Raw genomic sequence first — 8,841 nt, forward strand, 5'->3', positions numbered from 1 at the left:
CTCATATGTCGTATTTCAAATTCAACCATTATAAATTGAACAAGGGCTATAACCATGCATGTCAAACACCGTGTAAAACAAATATATCGTATATATACACGTTGTTACACCTTTGTTGAAAATATTAATATGGGCCTATAATCTATATTGCTCATGAAGAGTCAAGGGGAGAAGCCCTTTTGGGGTCTAGGGGCAGAGCCCCTAGCGTGCATCGGCCGTACCGCGACGTCTGGTGGGATTTTTTTTAAAAACCATCACTTCAATTTCTAAAGAAAAACCTCACGATTTTATAAAACTTATCAGCGTAATTGTGTTTTTGGGATTTTTAATCCCGAAGGTTTTTCTGTATCAGAACAACCATTGTTCCACTGCCAAACGTGATCTGTTATCGCACACCCACCGATAATCATGTCAACAATTGAAATATGGATTTTGTAAAATCCTTGCAGTAACACACAAATTGTAAAAAAAATTAACATATTAAAATATTAATCGTTATGGTTATCGAATCGAATAATAATATCATACATATTCATCAAAAACGATAAATCTAGAACATGCATCTCATACATATCGCATCAACCAAGAATTTAACCCAAATTCGGATCGTACAAGTGGCTCTAATACCACTGTTGGGACCATCAGCGTACCCCATGGTGCAACGGAAACAAAAAATTTGACAGTCTCACCAGTGATCCAAGTACGATAAAATGAAAACGGGAGGAAATCATGCGAATGCTTACAATAGGTTCCTTGAAAAACAACAAGGATAACAACGACTAATGGTGGTGACGATCGGTTCGAATCGTATGCCTCCACGAAACCATGTCTCGACCTCTACTTAGTTCACCCGATTGAGAGAAATATTTCTTTTCCCAAAAATGTTTTTAGAAAAAAAACTGAAGATGATGCAAAAAATGGCTGCTAGAACTTACACCTCTTTTTATATCCAAGTTACCCTAACATATTAGGGATTTTATTATTTTGAATTAATTAAATATTTATTTAATTAATTCAAATTAAATATTTGGGTAATTAAAACATATGTATATCAAATATACATATATTAACTCTAGATATATTTTAGTAACATACAACAAATTGTACATCTTTACTCATTTCAATCCTAGGGTGTGGCCCTGTAGGTTCTTGTAACGTTAGCAGTAATTATTAGAAAAATTCTAATATTACATACAATGAGTGACATCTAGCAATATATCATTGTCACCTAAGTTTCAAGAAAATATGATTTGACATATCATCTTCGTGATTAACGATTTTATGTATTACATCATTTTTTTCCTTTATATCTAGAATAGGCGCAAGTCTTGGAATAATCACACTTGTATAGCCCATCTATTGTTTCTTGATATCTAGAGTATACTTTAATTAACGAATAATTTGTGATATCTCATATAAACTTATTCGAGCATGTCCATGCATTTCTAGTCTCACTCAATTAAGTGGCATGTGATATATTTCCTATTATGTAAGAATGACAAATCATATCTTAATCATACACACCCACTACATATATTGAGCTATATTCAATAACAGTCTTTATAGAGCAATCAGTTATGGAGCATGTTTAACTGCATCAAAACATACAACAATATATGTTTGGATAGCATTGATCTCAAGTCTGAGGATCATACATTTAGTCAACACCAAGAGCAATGTTATGAATATCCATAATAATCCAAGAAATATGCTCATGGTGGGTCAATCCAATACATTGGTCTATAACAATATAATCATGTATCAATTCTTACATCTCTATGTCAATGACAACTCATTGTCATCAATAAATAACATGTTAGTCTTAAGCGTATTATTATTGACCATGCCCATAATAATACTGGACTAGGGATCTTTTAATCATAACAATTATGTTATTATATGAACTTTATTATCTTCCAGTTTATAATAACACATATATAACTGAAATTAATAGCGGCAATGCATTTATTCAATAAAATTGGTAAATAAAATGTATCATTACAATCATCATATGATTAGTCTTTGGGCATACTCTAACAGTACAAGCACTGGTGCCTCTATTAAAATATTCTTTAGTGTTTCAAAACTCTTTTGGCACTTCTCCGTCCATACAAAAGGCACATCTTTCCTTAAAAGCTTGGTTAACGGTAACGCTATCATCGAAAAGTTCTTCACGAACCTTGATAGTACCAAGCAAGTCCCAAGAAACTCTAAACTTCTAAGATGTTATTTGGGGGTTTATAATCCACTATAGCATGAGTTTTCTTGGGGTCTACCCTTATGCCATCTGTCGAAACAACTTGGCCAAGAAAAACAGCTTCTGTAAACCAGAATTCACATTTCTTCAGATCGGCGTACTACTTTTTCTCTCAAAGAGTCACCAAAATTTGATTCAAATAAAGATGGAACATTCAATTAATCAAATCCATAAATGTTGTAAGAGCATTAGTCAAACCGAATGGCATCACCGAAAAGTTATCTTAGGAATATCCTCCTTTTTATTCTTCAATTGATGGTATCCAGACCGAAAATCAATCTTAGAGAAAACTGTTGCACCTTCCAATTGATCATACAAATCATCAATCCTCAAAAGTGGATACTTATTCTTATTATCACTTTATTCGACTGTCGATAATCTATGCATAATCGCATAGATTCATCTTTCTTTTTGCCAACAGCACATGTACTCCATAAGGTGAAATACTCAGTCTGATGAAACCTTGATCAAGAAACTCTTGTAACTAAGCCTTTCGTTCTCTTAACTCGGTCAGAGTTATTCTATACGAAACCATAGAAACAGTCTCAATACCCTGATAACCATCAATCTTGAATTCCACCTCTCGATCCGGAGGTAACCCAGGTAATTTATCTGAAAAGACATCTAGAAATTCCCTAACTGTGATAATAGCATACAATCTTACTTCAGATACTTGAGTATCAATCACATTAGCTAGAAAAGTTATACATCATTCTGATATCATTTTCTTCTCAATCATTGTCGATATCACATTGGGAGGTGATTTTGCATTTTCACCAATCACTATAATTTCCAAATCCTCTGCATCTTTTTGAAATAATCGCTTCTTGCGACACTCAACCCAACCATAATGCGAAGATAACCAACCCATGCCCAATATGATCTTGAACTCATCAAAAGATAATCCAACCAGATTCACTGGGAACATAGCCCCTTGAATCTTTATCAGATATTTACTACATGTCTGACTCACACTTGCACCATAACCCATAGGGTTTACCACTATCATATCACTTGAGATCAAGTCGAATAGAATACCTCTATTTTAAAATTCCTTATTTCATTCTTGAGGTAATCCGTATAAATTTTCCGGATCTATTGAAAATATTCTCGAGCAATTGAAACATTTTCCATCTCAACTATGAAAGTCTAAATGTCCACATATTTAATAAGAAGACTTGACAACTGTGTAGCAATAACTTCATAGCAGTTAGTGCTAAAATCACACTAGTAAACAAATTCACTCTTTTTCCCACCACTACGAACTCAGAACTTTTCATGTTCTTGAAAATCAACCGCAATCTAAGCGATAATTTATTTTAGCATGGAAGGGGGTAGACAATCCATTCCACAAATTTACCTTCGCAAGGTAACTCTATCAAGTCCATAAAAGTTAACATCTACTCTAATTCAAACTAATTTAAAACCTTTAGAATGATAACATAATTATCATATGATTCACTAATAACTCAACTTTCTTTAAACTTTTAGCGGACAACTTACTTACCACTTACTTATTTCCTCTTACTCAAAACAACATTTCTTTAAGAAACTTAATGCTTAACTTAAATATTCCTCAAATATTTAAGCTTACTTGTAAAAACCTCATAGTCATCAATAAATTCAATAATGTCCTCTTGATCCTCATCAGATTCAACTTCTCTTGTAATCCATTTAAATGTTTTAATGGATTCATCTAATGTGGTAACTTCATTAAACGCTGGGGCATTTCTTCCATAGAATGAATGAGAATCCCTTACAACTCCAACTCTTCTAAGGCATGATACTGAAGTCATGTCGGATCTTTTTGGGTCGATTTCAATCTCGACCTTCCTTTCAACATTATCAACTTTCTTACCTTTATCCTAAGTTCCTGACATCTAACACAACAAACATAATAACAACTTAAGTTAGTGAGGAGTGGCATCAATCATATCACATTGACACCATATTAGTAACTGACATCCTAGTGACATGTACACACTTTCTACATAAAGTACACTCATTTTCGGCAAAGAATCAGCTAAACCTATAGCTCTGATACCAATAAATGTAATAATCATTTCTCGTATACACCCCCGTACATAAGTCATAGATGTCACATGACTTTTAAAACATTATTGTACTTGAAAACTAGTAAAATTTTATTTCTTTAAATAAATGGTTTAATAATATAGTTTTTAAAACATTCTTCAAATACACATATATATAATAACGTTTAAAATCCATCAAACATTAGTTTAAGTTCAAATATAATATAATACTACAACCAACTACCAAGTATCTTATCAGAGCATCACAACATATCTAAGTAATAAACATCTAGAGATGTCATACTGTTACTTATGAGGTAACCCTTGAAAGATGATATCAGCTGTACTCCTTACTCCGATTCGTACCCTAAACCTATGCATGAAAATCATCACACGCTAAGTATTCACTTAGTGAGGCATAATAGCATAAATAAGGCATTTTAAAAACATAATTAAACCATTATAAGATCAAAATACGATTTATCATATAAAATACATAAACGTATAAAAAGTAACTTGATAAGCCAAGTTTCAGTCAAATAACAAGCGAAACAATATTTAGTACGCCCAACATACCTATCAATCAATATATTCAAAAGTATTCATTCATAGCCCAATGTATGTCAAATGAGAATGCAAAGTACATGGGTTGCACATAAGTGTCAAACGAAAGTATAGGTACTGTAGTAACAGCGACACTATATTAATATATCGAAATGGTAATTCACAAACTCATTATGAATACCATGAATACACACATAGTGCCGAAAGTACACAAAGTTACTTGATACGAAAATGCAACATATGCATTAAACAAAATCGATCGATAATCATTATACTCCAAGTATGTCAAAATGCACCTATGACTCTCAATGCACATACAATAGGACTTTAAATCAAATTTTTAGATTAAACATTTATTCTAAAACATCGATAGCTGTTAAAATAATATAAAAATTCATTCATTTATTTTAGGGAAGTTCATACCCTAAAATTATTCTTAAAATCATTTTCATAAACTTTATAAAAATATTTCAAAATACGGTAAAACATGCTTTTATAAAAATATTCGAGGTTAACTCATCGCAAGTCATCCTCATATCATATAAGTACATAATAAATGCACTCGCCTGGTATGCCTCACTATTATGCCTTACTATCGAAATCCGATTATTCTTGAATTTTTTCCTTGCCTTTTGCTTTGCTCGTATCACGAGTTCGATCACGATCTACACGAGCATCCATACAATGCATATACAAATATAGAATACATGTTAGTATTCTTACTAACATTTAATACTTAATAATAATACTCCAAAAGTACTAATATTTTCGAATTCTTCTAAAATTCATCTTAACTTTTCCTTTTTATTCATATTGGGCTCTTGTCATTGATTCTTCAATTCAAGGCCCAAATAAGCCTAATAATTTCCAACATTAAAATTTCATCCCAAATACCTCAACAATTCCATATTTACCATTTAGTCCACCCACTTTATAAATGTTTACCATTTAGCACTCAAACTTTGTCAACTTTCCAAAATGGCTAAACTTCACATTTAACTTCAATTTTAGTCCCTAAATAGTCATTTCCAGCATAGTACAACAATCATTGAAAATTATACAACAATCCATAACTTTTTCATAATTATCAATTTGGTCCCCCAATTGTCACAAAATTACAGATTGACCCAAAAATTTCCAAGGCTTTTAGAACCTTTTTAATATCATTTCTAAGCCATATGAAATTTTTTAAAAATTTTCCCCACCATCTTCCTCAAGACAGAATGGTTTATGTACCCAAGATTAGGATTTTCATGATTTTACTCGATTTTGATTCGATTCAAGCATGAAATCAACCTCGATTCAAGCTTATATAATTAATACAATTAAATCCCTGATCAAATTTTATCATAAAAATAATTTTCCTCCAAGATTAGGGTTAGGCCAAAATTACCCATAGCTTATATAGGCATGTATAGTTGATATTAATCATAAATCATGCTTGTAATTAATTCTACAACATCAAAAACATCAAAATCCTTCATCAATTCCATAAACCCTAGAATTTGAGATCTTTGAACAGAAACCAAATTAGAAAGCAATAAAGGTACAAATGATAGCATTTTTTAAAATTTTCAATTTTCTATTTCACGTCATAATCCAAAATCCGATGAAAATTGCTCAAAAATGAAAAATAAAATTTCTCTTATCTAGGTCATGGGGAGCATGAAATGGGGCTGAAAATGGCCTAATTTCATGAAATTTTCATGTAATTTCATGTTAATTTAACCTTTATTTAAGCTTAAATGAATAAAATATTCATTTAATGAGAAATGTCCATTTTTCCATTAATGAAACTTGATATTTACAATAATACCAAGCCACCTTATCATCTTTCCAAAGTTAAAGATGGACAAAATATTTTGTCCTTCTCCAATATTACCAAGCAACTTTCCAAAAAAGTTTTCAACATAAATTCCGTATCAAGAATTTGATTTCAATAAAACCCCACTCTAAAAAATAAACTATATTTATGGAATAAAAATTATTTTTGTGAAAATTACCACTTAGGTCCCTAAATGTTTCCCAAATTTGTACTTTAGCCACTAAACTTTTAAAACTTACATTTTGATCACTAACAAAATTTGGGATATTACAGTTCCAGGACTTGTGCCCAATCTATATATAAAGATCAAAAGGATCTAATACTTGAAAAGAGTTAGTCACTGATAAGTTATGTCGAATCATGATTTCTTGTTACTTAGGTGATGATGATACATTGCTAAATGTCACTCATTATTTTGAATACTAGAATGGTTCTAGTAATTACTACTAATGTTACAAGAACCTACAAGGTCACACCCTAGGGTTGAAATGAGCAAATATTAAATGAGTTATACATGTATAATTTTATTTTACATGAATAAAGTATATAATTAAGTTTAATATATATTTGATATATATGTAATTTTAAATATCCTGAATATATTGATTAAATATTCATAGAATATAATTATGGTAATTATAATTCTTTTAATATATATAAATATTTGAAAAATAAGTTAGAAACCCTAAGGGTTAGGGTAATTACAATATAAAAAGAAAAACAAGTTCTAGCAGTTATTTTATTCTTTTTACAAAATTCTCTAAACAATCTGGAGAAAGAAAATTTTGCTTTCAACTAGGTGAACTAAGTAGAGGTCGAGACGATTTCTTGGAGGCTTAAAATTTGAAGTCCTACGATCGTGACTACATCGCTAGTTTGTTTTTTGCTGTAATTTAAGGAACCCAAGGTAAATCAAGCATCCTTTCCTCCCGACTTTGTTTTTCATACACGGATCTCTGGTGAGATCGCCAGATTATTTTTCGCTTCACCATGTGGTGTACCGACAATCCCAACAAGTTTCATTGAAGTTTTAATCACGTATATAGAGCCTCAAGAAGAGTATTTAAGGATTGTGATATAAATCTCATATCTGAGTAAAAAGTTATGGATAAGAGAAACTTACAAAGACGAGCAATCTCTGAAGTAAACAATCAAGTTAGTAATCAGGAATATAATTAGTTCAAACGGAATAAAATGAACTGACTTGTCGAGATGATCGATAAAACACATATTGAATCTTACTTGGACATAGTCAAAGGTAATCCACTGAAAAAGTCTACAGTTACTCACCTCTATTCTTACTCTAAAATATGTATGATTTCTAGATTAATACTAGAAATTGACTCTTTCCCTTTAAGATAGTTTGAATCAGAGTTATACATATGTTATATCCTTTTAATTTTTAGAATAGATCCATTAACCCAAATGAGGAAGCGATACGCAAATATCAAAATTGATTTATGGAGAGTTTGAAGGAAATCAAATAACTCATACTAAAATAATATTTCACTTCAGAATGTAAAATATTTCATAAATAAGTTGTCCTAGGAATACATATATAATGTTGGCTAAAATCATTTTTTTAGAGTGAATCATGATGCGTTTGAGTGAGAATTCAAACACAGTTGAACTTAGCACTATTACAGGAGTTCAATTATATACTCAAATTGTCGTACAAAACAAAATTTTATCAAAACTCAAAATTACATGAGAACTTGGAAGAACATTAAATTATATGGAATATGATCCCTATGAGTTTCTTAGGAAAGATTTCATAATAGATATAGAGATTTCGGTTAGAATTTTTTAAAGGTAAAACTGAAAATCAGACACTTCAATGTGACGAGTTTGAATAAAAAATATTATTTGGACTATCTTGTCATCTCGAGGTGACGAGTTCTCCTGTATTGTAGCATTTGACGTAGATTACAAAATAAAATTTGAGGTGTCCTATTAGGCCAAATAAATTTGACGCCCTCCGTATTGGGGAAAAAGCCATGAAAAGTGTTCTCTTTTCTTTTCTTTATCTTTTCCATAGTAGGCCTAGTGGCATACAAGAAAATATTTTTAGGGTAAATACATATTTAGTCACTCAACTATCACTTTGGTTCTATTTTGGCCATTCAATTATTTTTTTAAATCATCACTAATGTTATGTTTTA

The sequence above is a fragment of the Hibiscus syriacus genome, unplaced genomic scaffold (assembly GCF_006381635.1).
Source record: "Hibiscus syriacus cultivar Baekdansim isolate YM2019G1 unplaced genomic scaffold, ASM638163v2 tig00110076_pilon, whole genome shotgun sequence".
Taxonomy (NCBI): Eukaryota; Viridiplantae; Streptophyta; class Magnoliopsida; order Malvales; family Malvaceae; genus Hibiscus; species Hibiscus syriacus.